The following is a 16,581-nucleotide window of genomic DNA, read 5'->3' as shown; positions in this document are numbered from 1 at the left end:
AAATTAAGATATTATAAATTTTAATAAATATGTATAAAAGAACTTTTGGATTTAAAAAAATAATAAGAATTTAATCGCCGCCAAAATTTGGCGGTTTTGCACTGAATTTTTAATTTTTTAAACAATGTAGACCGCCGCCAAACGTTGGCGGCCATTAACACGGGCTTTGATATCATGGTAAATCGCCGCCAAGACTTGGCGGCGATTTGCACACGGTTGAACTTGTATAGCCAAATGTTACACCGCCAAACTTTTGGCGGCCATTTGTACTTCGTTTAGCACAGTCAGAGTAAACCGCCGCCAAAAGATGAGAACGCCGCGTTTTAAAACTAAATCTCCGTCAATATGGTCGCCAACGACTTTTGGCAGCGGTTTGAGTTAGGGCTGCGGGTATTGATCCCACTAGGTGATTTGGCGACCGGAAACTAAAACGCCGCCAAATTTTGGTGGCGATTAGTCTTTCTTTTGACGGCCTTAAAACGCGGAGAGAACATCACAATAATAAAACAAACGTAATTTTATAGGTAAATGTCAACAAATTTTTTTATTAATTTTCTTTTAAAGTTTATGAAAATTATTAACTATAAGGTTTTTTTTTTAACAGATTTTTTTATAATTTATGAGGTTTAATAATAACCTTATAAAATCTACGTTGGATAATAAATATTAATTTAATAATTAAAAAATGTTACTTATTTGATACAATAACTCACTTATAAATTATAAACAATAAAATAATTTGCTTTTTTCATACAGACTTGTCTAAATTGTTTTGATATACTAATCAAAGAGAAACTCTGCTATCTCCACACAACTTGTTCCTACTATTAAAAAGGTTATTTGTTTTTTTAGATTTTTTATTATTTTAAGAGTGAATATTTTCAACCTTAGAATCTATACTTGTGGCAAAATCAAAAAAATTATCTGCTAAACAAAATAACATATTTATTAAAATACGAAGAAAACAAATCTCTTGTAAAGAGTTGTATAGTCTAATAATTCAACAAAAATGTTTAAGGCAATCCTAAATGTCTCCAATCCTAATATACTTTTATCACTCTATCATTCCACGAAACTCATCCCTGCAGCGATGTCTAGTGGCAGCTCCTCACCTTGCCGCTGAAATAGATAAATCAGAGCACTCTCCATCGCCTTCATCCTTTTCTTCTCTACTGCTGCCTCATCCTCCATCACCTTCCTCTTCAACTTCTCGCCTTCCAGCTCTGCCTGCAGTTCAATCAGCTTCCTCTGGGTCTCCTCTAGTTGGACTCCGTTGCCAGGCGCATGTGAATTCGGACCGAAGAGTTGAGTAGGAGTCGGTCCGAAACCCACACCACGTACTCTACCCGGTTTCTCTTTTTCGAAAACCTGAGCAATGGAATCACTTTAAGACAACACCCTAGAAGACTTATCTTGTTGCTCAATCTCCTCAATTCTTTTCTACAGACACAAATTAGCAAATACAATCATTTTGTTGATAGGTCCATCGCATCTCAATAACACACCAAACAGGATGATTAACTATATCACTTTCATCACAGTAAAAAAGACACAAATATGTTCGAAAAAAATTGGTCTCAAGAGATAACAACATAAAACAACCAAATAAGAGCATCTGTTTCACGTGATGCCAACCACTTAAAAAAGAAATAAAGGATAAGTGAAACTGAATTATGTCAAACATAACAAAAAGAGAATTTTCCTAAGAAATGTGAAACTCTACTTAAGGATTTAAATCTCATGCAATGTAGGACGTGTCTTTTTAATGCTTAACTAACAACTGTATTATGTAGCATATATTTTATGTACAGCAATAACTAACGAACTGTTATCCACAAATCAATGAAATCACAGATGAAATTAAACCATAAGCATATCATCATGCACTCGAATTACTCCTGAGGTTACTTAATCTGCACATCAAATATAACCTCCTATGTCAAAATCTGCCGTAATCTTCGTAAACTAAATCCATTCATCTAGGTTTACAAATAACACAAATAATACAATTTTGCTCTATCAATAAAGCTTATATAAATTATAATCAACATGGTGCCAAAAATGTATGAAATCTAAAAATTACACAGAATCAAATATGAATGTTTGTCGATCATATATCGTTTTGTAAATGCCACAATAAAATTAAGAAAATATCATATATCATTTAATGTAGAAGTAAACAAGTACCTTATGTGAGACGATAATTTTAACGACAAAGTCTAACAAGTAGTACTTACACCGATTGCTCTTGCTTCATCATTGATATAGGAACCATCTTTTTTTTTTGTGCACTGTGATCCATAACTTTCCTCTACCGACTCTCCTCCCTTGTTGTTCCGATTGTAAGGACAAAGTTTTTGTCATTACCGTATTCCACAAAATCAATTAAATTAATTCATAGAGATAGTCCAAATAGTGAATGAAAAAGTGAAGTACCTCTTCTTCCATCCACCGTGCGAAGCTTTTTGAACCGCCAGTGTGGGTATATAGTTGCTTTGATCAATTTTTTGTGTTTTTCTGGCACTTCTCCTATTGGTCCATCAGAGACAACAGGAGATTAGGAACTGATTTAAAAATACTCAATGCAACATAAATTGTTTTGTTGTGTATGAACAAGTGGCTTGGTAATTATTATAAGGTCAACTTTGTATGCAGTCTATGTATGTTCCATCCACCTTTTAATCTGGTTTTCTTTTTCTGGCTGACCAAGAAAACTATTTGGCACCTTAATCATTTATCTTTACATGCTTCAATTCAAGTACTAGAATTTTCAGTTAGCATCTAAATAAAAGTCAGAGACATGAACCTTACTTATTTCTAATCTATCTTTTGATTAGTTCCTTTCCTATATATAGTTAGTTTCACAAATACATCGATTATTATTATGATCAATAATGACCTGTTCTAATCTATAAAAAACTGTACTCTTTTAGACAAACAGGATAAAAAGATTAAATTCATTTCATTTTTTATTTTTATTTTATATACCAATGATAAATTAGATTACCTTCGTCTCAGCCTTGGCGCGATAGTCAAGGAACCATCTCCAATGTTCTCGATCAATTCCCGGCTGACGATGCTCATTATTTTGTTCAGTCATGAATGTTGGCTTGTAAAAAGCATTATACAACCTCAGCCTTGTTTCTTTCCAAGGCTTCTCCATACTTTTCAAAATATTTTTCTTGATAATTCCTTCGCTATCTTCATCAAAGTGAAAAATTTGCTACATAGATAACACAATTTGTCACAAATTGAAAAAAAAAAGCATATTTAATTCAAAGTGGATATTTTGAGTTTTACCTTGACACATTCGTTATAAACTTGACTAAAAATTCTTCAATTAAACCATTGCACTATCCTCAAGGTTTCAAGTATCGCGTCGCCCACATAGCCAAGTGCCACGCATTCTTCTTCTCAAGAGACATTCCACTATAGGGATATTCATTCTCTTTTGGCATTTTATTAAGGTCATATGACAGAATCGAGGTCTCTCGTCCAGTAGAATCAGCCTCATCAAAGCCATATGAGGAAACAATGTCATCTTTCTCCATTGAATCTGGAACCACCTCTCCCAGGTCTTCAGATGCCTCCTGAATCTGGATCGAGATATCCCTAAGAGGTGCATCATAGCCAAATCAGCCCACAATAAGATGAATTAGTGTGTGAACATAATCTTATGACATCAACAGCTAAAAAGTTGTCTTTCTTACGTTCCCATAGTCGTGCAAGTCCATGTTCTATGAGTTTAAATTCCTCTCGTGCTGCAATATCCAGTTCAACGACAAGAGTATTTTCATAGCGTGCCTGCACAAAAAGGGGTTTCATGAATATGGAACTAAACAAGAGTTGGAGATTCAACAAAAAACTAAATATTTTTATAATCTTTGGCTTTTGGAACATCTTGACACAACTCGAAAATTTTGCTGCTACAGGAGTTCGTCTCAATTAACTATAAAAGCAGGTCTTAAAGGCCAAATAAAGATGCCACTTCACGGGTCAAATGATGTTAATTAGACTTCAAAGACTAGATAAGGGATGCTAAGATAGCTGAGCATTTCCAATATCAAAAAAGATAAGTAGTTGTTGTTATTATATATACATCATAAGAATCGTATATTGAGAAACACACACATATTGCATAGTTAATAAGACCTACCATCTTAATAACAAACCTACCTCAGAAAAATGACAACATGGGAATGCCATAGCCCATAAGGAAATAAATTAAAATTTAGTGGTATGTTTTATTGGAAATTTCTGAATAGTTTCTTTTTTCTCTTCTAACATCCAAATGTGGACGAAAGTTTGAGGATTCTCAGAAAGGTGCTAAAGAACCCTGGAAATTAAGATTCTGTGGCTAGTTAATCAAATACAATGAGGAGAGTTAGAGCCCTCAACTGTATAAAACTACTTTTGTGATCTTTCTATATAAAAAATTCTATGTTCTGCCATGTATCTGAACCACTCAGCAACAGACTTTTCCTCCCAAATTTTGCCCTTCCCTTTACTCTTATTTTGCCCATTAACTATTTCATAAGGTGGGACTCCAATAGCAATGATATACGGAGTTGGCAGAGCTCGTAGCAATGACACCAACAACAAATCGTTTTCTCACTATACAGGGTGAAAGCCAGGCTCATAAGCAACCATAAATTCTACAACATATAGTCTCACAATGCATTTTAAGCCTTGATAGTATACAAAGCATCCATGATGGTTCAAATAGTCAAATTCAAGAACATCAGGATAATACTGTTATTATACTTCCACTCACAAATAAAAAAAATAAACTGCATGTCTACCACCATGGTTTCAACCAATTTCATAAGTCATAAAAGCATGATATATACTCCCCATTTGTCTTATATTGTATCTCTGTATTGTTATATTGCATCTCTATATGGTAAAGTAGTTTAGAATTGGGGCCGCTGTTAGCTTTCTTCTGTCTCATCGAGACTATTGTGATGGAAATCTCAGTATCCATCTAGTATTTTTTGTGAATAAATTATCATTTTAATTTCACAAAAAATTTAGTTTTTGATTAAATAACTTGATCAAAAAATTGAATTTATGTTAACTAAATACTTTTTCAAACTTTTATCTAAAAACATAGATTTGACTCTCATGTAACCACATTTAGGACCGAACAAATTGAAAAATTTACATCAAATTATCAACCACAACTAGCATCAGCGGACATCACATGAAACAAAAAGGCTAACCATGAAATTGATTTTCATCTATAATCATCCGAAAACAGCAACTTACAAACACATAGATACATACAAGCATAAAGACATGCACATTTACCTTCACCTCATCGAGTATTTTCTGTGAGAAGCACGTGTCCGTACTTGTTGTGAACTCAAATCTAAACTTAGCAATGTACCTTCGGTCCCATTGATGCAACTCCTAAAATGTTTAACATAATCAAATGAAATCTATGTCGTGTTTCATCTAGAAACATGAAAAGGGAGTTTAAATTGGTTTGGACAACAGCAATCAAACCTTTATCATTGAAGCTGGCGCATGGCGAATGGCTCGAGTGAGGTGTTTATGTCCAGAGAATGCATCCAGCCATGATTGTATACGAGACTCTTTGAACCACAACTCCCTTGAAAAGGATGTTGCATGGTCCAATGAAGAGAATGGGGACGCATCTATCATCTTCTCTACGAACCAGTAGCTTTTACAGACCAAGAAGAAGTCTCGACTCTCTAATTTCCCTGATATGCCACAGACACAGAAAGAATGTACAAAGACAATATAAACATGTGATTACATGAAGACTTGTAGAAGAGGTTAGAGCATTCTAAAAAACCAGTTAGATAATAGAGCTTTTTATGAGATAAAAGGTTTTAAAATATCTAAAATAACTCAATCAATTCAATCTATTGTCTATTGATATGACTAAAATACAAGAAGGACAAAATCATTAGTGAAGCATGATAGTAATATCTATGCAGAATCTCATATTAATATAAGCTAAATGCATGACACATAAACGTAATTATGAATCGACGGCCTCATCACAATTTTCAATGCCTTCATTAGTGGATTCTTCTATATCACCGTCTCGTGTCAACCGCAGGCCTTCAACATCAAATTCGGGTAAGCTAGTCATACAAGATTGGGGATGAAGGTCGATCTCACAATGTTCGTAATCTTCACCCATTTCAAACAAATCTCTTGGCTTCACATGGACTACTACACTCCATCTATTGTCAACATCATCCTCCACGTAGAACACAAGACGCGCCTCAGATGTTAAGATGTATGGCTCATCGTCCTCTCGATCACCGGTGTGAATCAGAGTGGCAAAATTGACACAGGTGTGGCCTAACATGTTTTGTCGTATGCCTCTGCCCGACGTGGTGTCTTCCCAAATACACTTGAACAAGACTACAGTGAATTGACCACGGTAATTTAGCTCGATGATGTCTACTAATCTACCGTAATATGACACACCGCTGACAGTAACATTAGCATCCCGTTTGCTTGCATAACTTCTAGTATCGGAAGTGACATACACCCTGCTATTCTGTGTTTTCATCCCTTCCTTCCTCGACATGGTTCTAAATTTAAATCCATTGATGTTGTAAGCCTGAAAGCGTCTGGCTTGGGTAAGGGGACCGCAGGCAAGCCACTGCAACTTGTTCGAATGAATGGTGCTTCCAAATGGGACCTGGCATTGAACCACTAGAGGCAAGAAAGCATCAAAGGGGAGTTGGATCCTGAGATATTATGGATTACCTCATGCCTGAACCAGTTGGGAACTTCTCTGTGCACAACACTATCTATGTGAGACTGGGACCTTATTTTATTTTGTAGTTTTCTCTTTGCGATGGCTCTGTACTCACTATGCGAACAAAAAGTTAGTTCAAGTTCAATAATATCAATACCATATTGGCTCGCCGTAAAATTTGTTAACTCAGGCTCTATACTTACTCCAAGAATTTCTCTACAGCAATGTAATTGATCAGCATATGACGGTGTGCTTGAAGTTTTTGGTTGCTGTTGGAGTAAAAAATGAGGCAGCTTCGACCGCCTTTCCAACCACTGGGAACATGCTGGCAACCTTGCTCAGCGGAGCATCATTCGGCCGATCGTCAACTCGCGTTAGTCAGTTGATCCTAGTCTCGACATTATCTATGTATCTTGAACAGAATGTGAGAATCTCCTCGGATAAGTAGCCCTCTGCAATCGATCCTTCCGGTTGTGCCCTATTACGCACGTACTGCTTGAGACGACATAGGTACCTTCGAGAACATAACAGGTAAATTACTAGATGACAGCTAGCTTAATAAAACAAGTCGAGAAGGCTTATTTAGATCTTTACCTCTCAATTGGGTACATCCACCGGTAATGCACTGGGCCACCGAGGCGTACCTCCTCGACCAAATGCACCATTAGATGAACTATGACTGTGAAGAATGAAGGTGGAAATATTATCTCCATGTGGCATAGAGTACGGACCACACGATCCTGAAGGAAAAGAAGTTGCTGAGGATCTATGGATTTACTGCATATTAGCCAGAAAAAGGCCGATAACTCAGCCAGGACGGCAGACACTGGGGTGGGAAATACATGTTTTGACGTAATTGGCAGGAGATGTTCCATTATAATGTGGCAATCATGACTCTTCAAGCCCGATAACTTGCGCTGTTTTAAATCAACACAGCGAGAGATGTTGCTAGAGTACCCGTGTGGAAAGACCACATTCTTGATGGTCCTAAGTAAGACATCCTTCTGTGGATTTGACATGGTAAAGACTGCAGAGGGATACTTTCCACCTTCAAGTGGCCACATATTATGCCTAATTCCCATCAACTGGAGATCTTTTCTTGCTTTTAGGTGGTCTTTGGATTTACCACTCTCGTTCAACATGGTGAAAACAATGTTGTCGCACACATTCTTCTCTATGTGCATCACGTCAAGGTTATGACGTAATTCGTTGTTCTCCTAGTATGGGAGCTCAAAGCATATACTCCTCTTTTTCTAGGGAGACTCGTCTTGCACCACGGTATGTTGTCTGCGCCTTCTTTTACTGCCCATCGCCTGCACCTTGCCATGTGAGATGGGCACACCATCCAACTGTCTCAAGATATCCCTGTCAGTCAATTTGACAGGTGGGGATCTATCATCTACGTTGCCATAAAATCTACTCCAGTCCTGTCTATATCTGTGATCGTGACTCAAGAAGCGACGATGACCCATATAACACCATTTCTGACTGAAGGTGAGTCGCCTAGTCTCGGCGTCCAAATTGCACGTAGGGCAAGCTCTCCCGCCGTATGTATTCTAGCCAGATAAGTTGCTCAAGCCAAGAAAATCGCTGATAGTCCACATCAATGCAGCATGCATCTTGAATGTTTTCTTCTCACTGGCATCGTACGTATCAACACCGGTCCACAACTACTTCAACTCATCGATCAGGGACTGTAGGTAGACATCTATGTCATTGCCAGGCATTTTAGGGCTGGGAATAATCATGGAGAGAATAAAGTTGGTTTGTTTCATACAAATCCTAGGGGGTAAGTTGTACGGAATAAGAATCACTGGCCATATTGAGTACTTTGAACTAAGATTTCCATAAGGATTGAAGCCATCACTGGCCAGGGCTAAGCGAACACTGCACGGATCACCAGAAAAATTAGTGTATCTCCTATCAAATGCTCTCCAGGCCTCGCCGTCTCTGGGATACCTCAAAGAACCGTCAGAGTTGGTTCCTCTCTTATGCCACAACATCTCCACGGCTGTCTTGCTGGACATGAATAATCGCTACAACCGTGGAATTAGAGGAAAGTAATGTAAAACCTTTGCCGCCTGAGGTTTCCCATTCTTCTTGGCGACGATGTTGATCCTTACTAAAGGATTCCTCCGGGTCTTTTGCTTCCACCTGGATGCTCCACATCGTTTGCTTCTAGACAGGTCTTGGTCGGAGCCCTGGTATAGCATGCAGTCATTTGGACATGCATCTATCTTCTTGTACTCAATACTGAGCTTCCTTACAATCCTCCTAGCATCGTGAAAGGTCTTCGGAATCTTTGCATGCTCAAAGGCGTCTCCCAATAGCTCTAGAATCAAACCAAAAGCCTTGTTGCTCACTCCGCACATGCACTTTATATGGTATAGCCTCACCAAGAAGGACAACTTCGAGAAACTTGAGCATCCCAAAAATAATTCCTGCTCGCCATCTTCAAGAAAGTCATGAAGGACACGAGCCTCGCGGCTAGGTTCATCAGATAAGTACGACAACTCTTCCACACCGTCTCCCAAATGTTCATTCATCGAGTCTTCATCATCACCCGGTTGTCCCGGAAAGTTGAATACCTCGTGGACCATGTTACGCAGTTGATCTACTGAGTTTCCAGTGGACTCTGAATCTTCTCTACCACTGGAGCTCTCATCTACGATCCTCTCACCGTGATGTAACCAAAAAGTATAGTTAGGGGGAAAGGATTTCATCAGAAGATGATCATACGCATCCTCTCTAATTTGGAAAAACCGAAACCCACACAACGGACATGGGCAGTGTATCATCCCATCGGATGATGCATTGGCAAATGCGAAGTCAAAGAATCTATTCAGACCATCCCTATATTCTGCACTATCTCGTGGCTTTTTAATCCAACTCTTATCAATGTTGCCTTTATTTAAATGGCATTAATAGGATGAATAAACAGTAAATAAGGACATAAAACTAAAAAAAATTAAGAAAAAAAGGCTGTGTCAGAAGAACCAATCACATTTTATCACAATTATGAAATGGGAAACTAATATATGAGTTAATCTCGACAGTTTATTTCAATCAAAACCATGTAGGGAGCAACAGAAAAATACAAATAGGAAACAGAAACAAGGTTTCTAGCATCCCAAATAATAAATAGCACACAATAGGTGCTGGGGAAGAGGCTTACTCATTGCAAAATTCTGTGCTTTATAAAAAACTACTAGTAGAAAGAATAGCTGGTTCCAAGTCCAAAAAATGAAAAGATAAAGAAAAGATTCTTTAAAAAAATGAAAAAAAACAAAGGAATAAATGTTAGAATTAAAAAATAGTTAAAAAAACAAATATAACTAAACAATCATAATGTACAGAGAATAGAAATCTTCAACATATCTTAAAAATAGAAAAAGAACACATGATTGAGAGTTAGATTTAGAAAACAATTAAAACAAAACATATAGGAAAACAATTATTATATATAGGGAATAGATTCTTGAAATTGTTTTTAGATATGGTTCTAATAGAGTCGTATTATAGTTTTCCTGTCCTGTCTTCTACCGTGTAAGTATAAATAATTGGTTCAGATAAAAAAGAACAAAAAAACTATGAATAAAAATGGCAGGGCAAGAAGAGTCGGATAAAATAAAAAGGAACAAAAAATGCAAGCATGTGAAATATATTTTGCTTCATACGTTATAACCCCAAATGAAAAAAAAAAAAAAGAGAAAAATTTTGAGTCACCTACTTTGTATTCATTGTTCTTCTTCTCAACACATAGATAATATATAATGGTTTTCATAATCTATTCAGAGGAGAGGAATAATAATAGTAAATTGGAAATCATATATTTATTTACTGATATATCTAGCTTGTGGATTCCAAATTTCAATGATCGACTAAAGAAAAATTCAATACTAATAAATCTGATTTCTGAGAAATGAGCTAAAAAAATGGCATGGCTATGAATGCATGGAACCAGAACTTGTTACAAATGGATATAGTACAGTGAATTATTAGGGTACCCTTGTTTGGATATGAGCCATGGGAGGAGGATGCTATAACAATACTAATTAACGTAAAAGTAATCAAGCATATAATAGAGTTCTTAAGTAATCTTGGCTTCATTTGCAATGAAACACGCAAAGTCTATAATAACACCATTAAAGTTCTTACTTGTAAAGGCAGAGAAATCCTCCCTTCTGTACAACAAGTTCTTTACCAATAATTAATACATAAACCAGCTAAGCTAGCTAGCTGCACAAATTAATTTAGTGCTATTTCCTGATTTCACATAAATAATAATACAAATGCAACTTCTATATTCTGTACCATTTGGTTGATCATAATAGTTACTAATTAGACAAACGGAAGATGGGATAAAGAGTCACGTGTTTATAAGTTTCTTAGAACTTAGAAACACCTCTTGATTTTAACATTTCATTCATCAATCAGATGATAACATGCATAAATGCTGCAAAACATGGAATAGAACTAGGTTCACAATATATAGAAAATCCAATCAATGGGCTTTCATAAATTCAATGAACTGGACACAATAAATGAAATACTATGATAGTGCAGCCTTCTTAGGAACTAAGCAGCAAGGAAAAATAAAAATTGTTAAATGATATGTACAAGCTTCAAAGAGATTCAACTAAGCAAGCATATTTAAAATTGTTCCATCAAAGCCATTTGGATGGATCTAAATTATCAGATGTAAACTTTTCGAACAAATTTGTTCTAAAAAACTACCAGGGTGTCAAGCACAAATACCCGACTAGCAACACAGCATATGAAAAATAAAAATATCAAAGTTCAACTGTCAAAGCTCCGAAGCAGATCATAGATGCTAGTATGATACAAAGAGCATAATGGAAATCAGTATGAATACCTTAGCATTTGTTTGTTTTAATCTATACACGCACCTAAATCCATCTTCTTTAACGATTCCAGTTCCAAAAATGGGAAGCACGATCCATGACCAAGTCATTTTTTTACTTATGAAACTAATTTGCTTTAGTGTATTTCACCTTTTAACAGTTCTATTGTTTGATTATGTCCTTACCTATTTGACTATGGCTAAGATTAGATGTCACTAGATAATGAGAGTATACATCTTTCTTGTTTAATCTCGAAAAACCAAATGCATGTATCTTTTAAATCACATTCTGCTTTATACTCACCTTGTAGATCTATTAATCTAGTCTAGTTTAATTAGATTATCCTACCTATGTATAAAACAAGTAACACTCTCTACACAAGTTTTCTTTAGTTGGTACAGAAATGAATCAAAACCTTAGTTAGGTGATCATTCTGAGAGAGTTTAGCCTAGTGAATTATGGTATTGTTAGGGGCAGTCGGAAATGTATAAAGCTTGTTTAATGTTCATGAATTATCTGAAAAGAAAAATTAATTTAAAGGGTTAACTGGTAAACTTAAAAGTAGAGATCACGTGTAAGAGACCAAAAAAGAGGAAATGATGACAACCATTTGGCCAATATTTATTAAGATTCATCCAAAACCTTGTAACTAGATTAGTCTAGGAATCTTTACCTTAAAGGGAACATGCATAGGGAGGGGGTTCAGTATGGGTTTAGAGGCTAATAGAGTTTTCTTTTAACTCGTACTAATGCTTGATTGATTCATTTCAACTCACATGATTGCCCTTCAAATTCTACTAACTAAAGCCTGTTTAAGAAAGAAGAGGAAAATAGATGATCGATCGTAAGAAAAATGGGAGAAAACAAGAAAAAATGAACAATCGATTGAAAATCACAGGATCTTTAAAAATCAGTTCAATTGGATGAGATTAAGACATGCTTTATTGATGACTCGAACCAGTCAACCTTGAGCAATTCATTATTGCTGATCATATACAAATGTATGATTAATCTAATTAAAATTATATTTTAACAGAAAAAATTACAGTCTGTTAGTGAATCTAACTCAATTAGCTATCTAGCTCATCAACTCTCACGAGTCCAAATAGTTAAAGTAATGACAAAAACAGAATAAGGATTAGCCATCCGAGCTTGTCCATAGTGGATCAAGTCACAAGAATCAAATTCCTAACTCTAAAGAGCAGAAATTAACCCCAATTAATAGAAGATATAGACAAATTCTTGCTCAAAATTCTGAACCAAGATTGAAAACAAGAAGGAAAGATCAGTGGAGAAGAACGAACCAGTTAAAGGGGAGAGGCCGCACTAGGTCAGATTGGCGCACGGTGGAGGACGATGTGACGGATTCACGCGCGATGGAGGAGATGCTCAACTTCGACGCCGGTGAGAGCGGCACGGTTGGCAGCTGTGCGACTCGACAATCCACAGGAGCAGGGTAACGCAGAGGTGAGAGATTTCTCACACCTTGGAAGAGGGATTATGGGTTTCAGGAGCTGTGGATGAGAGGGAACACTCGACGAGGGAGGGAAGGCGATGGATCGGCAGCAATGGCGCGGAATAGCAGCGATGGGTGTGTTTCGCGGGCTACCAAGTACTCTTCGCGGGTTTTCTGCAAATTTGGGGGGAATCAACTCAGGGTTATAAGAAAAAAAGGGGGCAAAACAAAAAATTGATTTAAGATTAGATCCTCACCTGGCAGCGTTTTGTGATGGAGTCGCCGCTGATGTTGTGGCACGCGAAGGAGTCCTGCTTCCCTATCTTGTTTTGCAGCGGCGAGGTGTGTGGCCTCCAATTCTTCGCTGCTATGCTCCGTGCCTGGCGTAGTGCAAGATAGTGTCTATATAATACCGAAAAAATGACTATATTTTCTTATATTTTTCTTGGTGTCTACCATGTTTAATTTTGGGTGCACATATTTTTAGTGAGTTTAATTTTGATATATTGACAGTGTAAAATATGTTTTACACAGTCGTATAATTATATTTAGTCTTTTGGATGACAATTCACACAGTCAATATAAAAAATAATTATTTTTGTTAATATAGTGTTACGTCATTAGATATAGATATAAAATTATTTTATACTAACACTGCAACTGCATTAACATTAAATTTATTTTTAATTTTCCTTTATAACAAAGAGCAAAGTCTCGTTACAATTTTTATTCTTAAAAAATATCAACTCTCCCAAAACATATATTCTCTCTTTCTACACCATAAAAATGGCATTATTACAAATGCTGTTTTGACATCAATATTTTTTAAATAATTAAATATAATTTTTTTATTTTATTAATTAAAAAATAATTTAAATATATAAATAATTAATAACAAACTATTTTTATAAGATGTCAAGAATATGTGGTGTTTGAATAATATTTTTTTATAAATATCTATATGTATCCAGAGCAATATTGACAGATATATTGATATAATATTTAAATTAAATATATATAAATATTACCGTTAATTTAAATGTATGTAAATACGTAAAGTTGTATGTTTTTTTTGTTGGTTAAAATATGTAGATACATTTTTATATTTGTGAAGTTGAATATATCTAAGTCATCATCAAAAACGAAAAAAGATATATATTAAAATAAACAAATATTAATAAATTTTTGTGTGTAAAGTTAATATTTTTAAGGAGAGAGACCATACATTCAAAAAATTTAAAGATAAAAAATAATTATACAAGCCCCAATATTATCTTTAATAATTAATTAACATAAATACAATTAGTCTACTTAATCAATACATCATTCACATGCTGTATAAGACAAAATGCACTACATTTTACTTGCAATATGTTAAATTTTGTCTCTTCAACTACTTTCTTTATAAATACTTGTCACACTACTCTTTTAACAACACAAACATACAAATATAAAAGAATCTTTCTTCCTATATCATAGAATTTACCTTTAAACTTTATACTAACCATAAGAAAAAAAAAAATCACTACCACAAAACAGGATTTAGCCACAATTATTTTTGTCACGAAAATTCTCACCGTTCAAGAATTTAGCAACTTGTCACAAATACTATCATCATTATTTTCGCTTTTAATATGTAAATTATCGAATTATTTACTCTTTTATTAGACATTATTTAATTGTAATTAATTAGTTAAGCTAGCATAGCTCACATTTTTGTCGGCTTACGGAAGCACCTTTACAAGAAATAGCAATTTGCTGCCAAATTCTGAAGCGAATTGAACACCGTTTTAGCTTTTTCAATGTTATTGACATGTAACCCAATGACTCTTTCAATGTTAAGGAATCTTGTGTTAAAAAATGATTAGTTAATTTTGTTCTTTATTTAAAAAAAAAAAAACTAAAAAGAATGTACGAGTCAAATACCGCATACAACTGAAGGCATCTTGTTAATCTATTTGAAAATTAAAAGCATAACAATAAAAAATTTAATAAAATATTCAAAGCTTTTAGTGTGCATGCAAATTCTGTATTTTTTGTTTATTATTATAGAAACCTACGAAATAACAAAAAATTATCCCTATAAAATTTTTCATATGGAAAAAATTTAAAAATCAAATTAATTTTAGAAAAGTCAACAAAGTGAATTTAAATGTTATGTACCGATCATCCTCCACTTATAGATATAGATGATATAAGTATTTTATTGTAGTATCTAGGTGTAGAATAATATGAATATCTCATCAATTGAATTATACGTAATATTTAATATTTTAATACGAAGTTTGCCAATAATATGGCCTTATAAGAGCTTCAAAGGCCGTTTATAATTATAAGAGCGATAGGCCAATCTTGACCCTTCTTTTGGGTTGTACCTCGTACGCATCCGAAAGGAAAAGAAACTATACAAGGCCCCTCTCTTATCTTATATATTATTTTCATTATCATTATTACATCAATTATTACTATTAAAGGTAAATATTAAATCAGTATCCAAAAAATTTTGGTGCTGACAAAATGATAACTGATTTTTGATATTGATAAAATAATTTTTAAATAATTTTAAAATTTGACAAACATGCCCTCAAACTCAACGAAGCACATCTCTGACGAGAATACTGTTGAGCTGGCCGTCGTATTTTACTGAAATTGTAACATTTCTAAACTAATTATTTAGGTATAATTAATAATTAAATTAAAATAACAATAGCTAGAAATTTCTCAAATCAAACTAAATTTACTTTAATTTTTCCAAATCTCCTCTCTCCAACGCACTCTCTCCTCCTTAACATACTCTCCCATTCTCTGGAATCTTGAAAAATTGTTTCAAATTTTAAAATTTTTCTAAAAATTATTCCTAAAATGGATACTTCTCCCGGTGGCAATGACACGTCCTCCTTGGCTTATTACAAAATTTTTGGTGTCGGTAGATGTAAATTTCTCGTTGTTGAAACAAAGATGGTAACAACGATCTCTTCAACAGTTTCAATGGCTTTTGCACTATCACCATCAATGGATGAAACAGTCACCACCTTTAATTTCCACTGCGGTTTCTTTCATTTCTTCTCCTCTCTCGACCTCTTTGTTTGTTTTTGTGGTAGGTTCAGGTTCGGGTTCAAAAACTTTTTCTTTCTTTTTACTTTTTTTTTCTCATCAGTTACAACTTCTTCAAACTTGTGTTGTTGTTTAGGTTGATAAGAGATAGAGAAGTGGTAATTATTAAGAGCTTCCTCAACAAAATTTTTGAATTCTTGTATATGAATCTGTTTGCTTTCTCTTCTAGATGAGTTTTATTATTATTAATCTTCTTTAAATATAAATTAATCTATAATTGACAATTTTCAGCAATTTAAATTTTTGAATTGACGAATTCTTTTTCTAATATGTAAATTTGGGATGATTAGGATTCAAAGAAAGTTTCCAATCTTAATTTGCTGAATTACGGTTTAAGAAATTTTTTCAGGTTTAGGACAATATTTTAGAATTTATAGAGTGAGAGAATGCATTGGAGATGG

The 16,581-nt window shown here is 34.7% G+C and overlaps 1 long non-coding RNA gene across 1 annotated transcript in view; it reads right to left on the bottom strand.

The window, feature by feature from the left end:
• Positions 1 to 14,687, bottom strand: part of LOC110268787 — a 21,292-nt gene extending 6,605 nt beyond the window's left edge. Inside the window, exons 1-2 of the long non-coding RNA XR_002357254.1 lie at positions 14,676 to 14,687; positions 6,778 to 6,781 (exon numbers count right to left, since the gene is read on the bottom strand). This is a non-coding gene — a long non-coding RNA (uncharacterized LOC110268787). The remainder of the gene's footprint in view (positions 1 to 6,777; positions 6,782 to 14,675) is intronic.

The sequence above is a fragment of the Arachis ipaensis genome, chromosome B02 (assembly GCF_000816755.2).
Source record: "Arachis ipaensis cultivar K30076 chromosome B02, Araip1.1, whole genome shotgun sequence".
Lineage (NCBI taxonomy): Eukaryota > Viridiplantae > Streptophyta > Magnoliopsida > Fabales > Fabaceae > Arachis > Arachis ipaensis.
The sequence above is the reverse complement of the archived record's forward strand: the minus strand, read 5'-3'. Positions and strand labels throughout refer to the sequence as shown.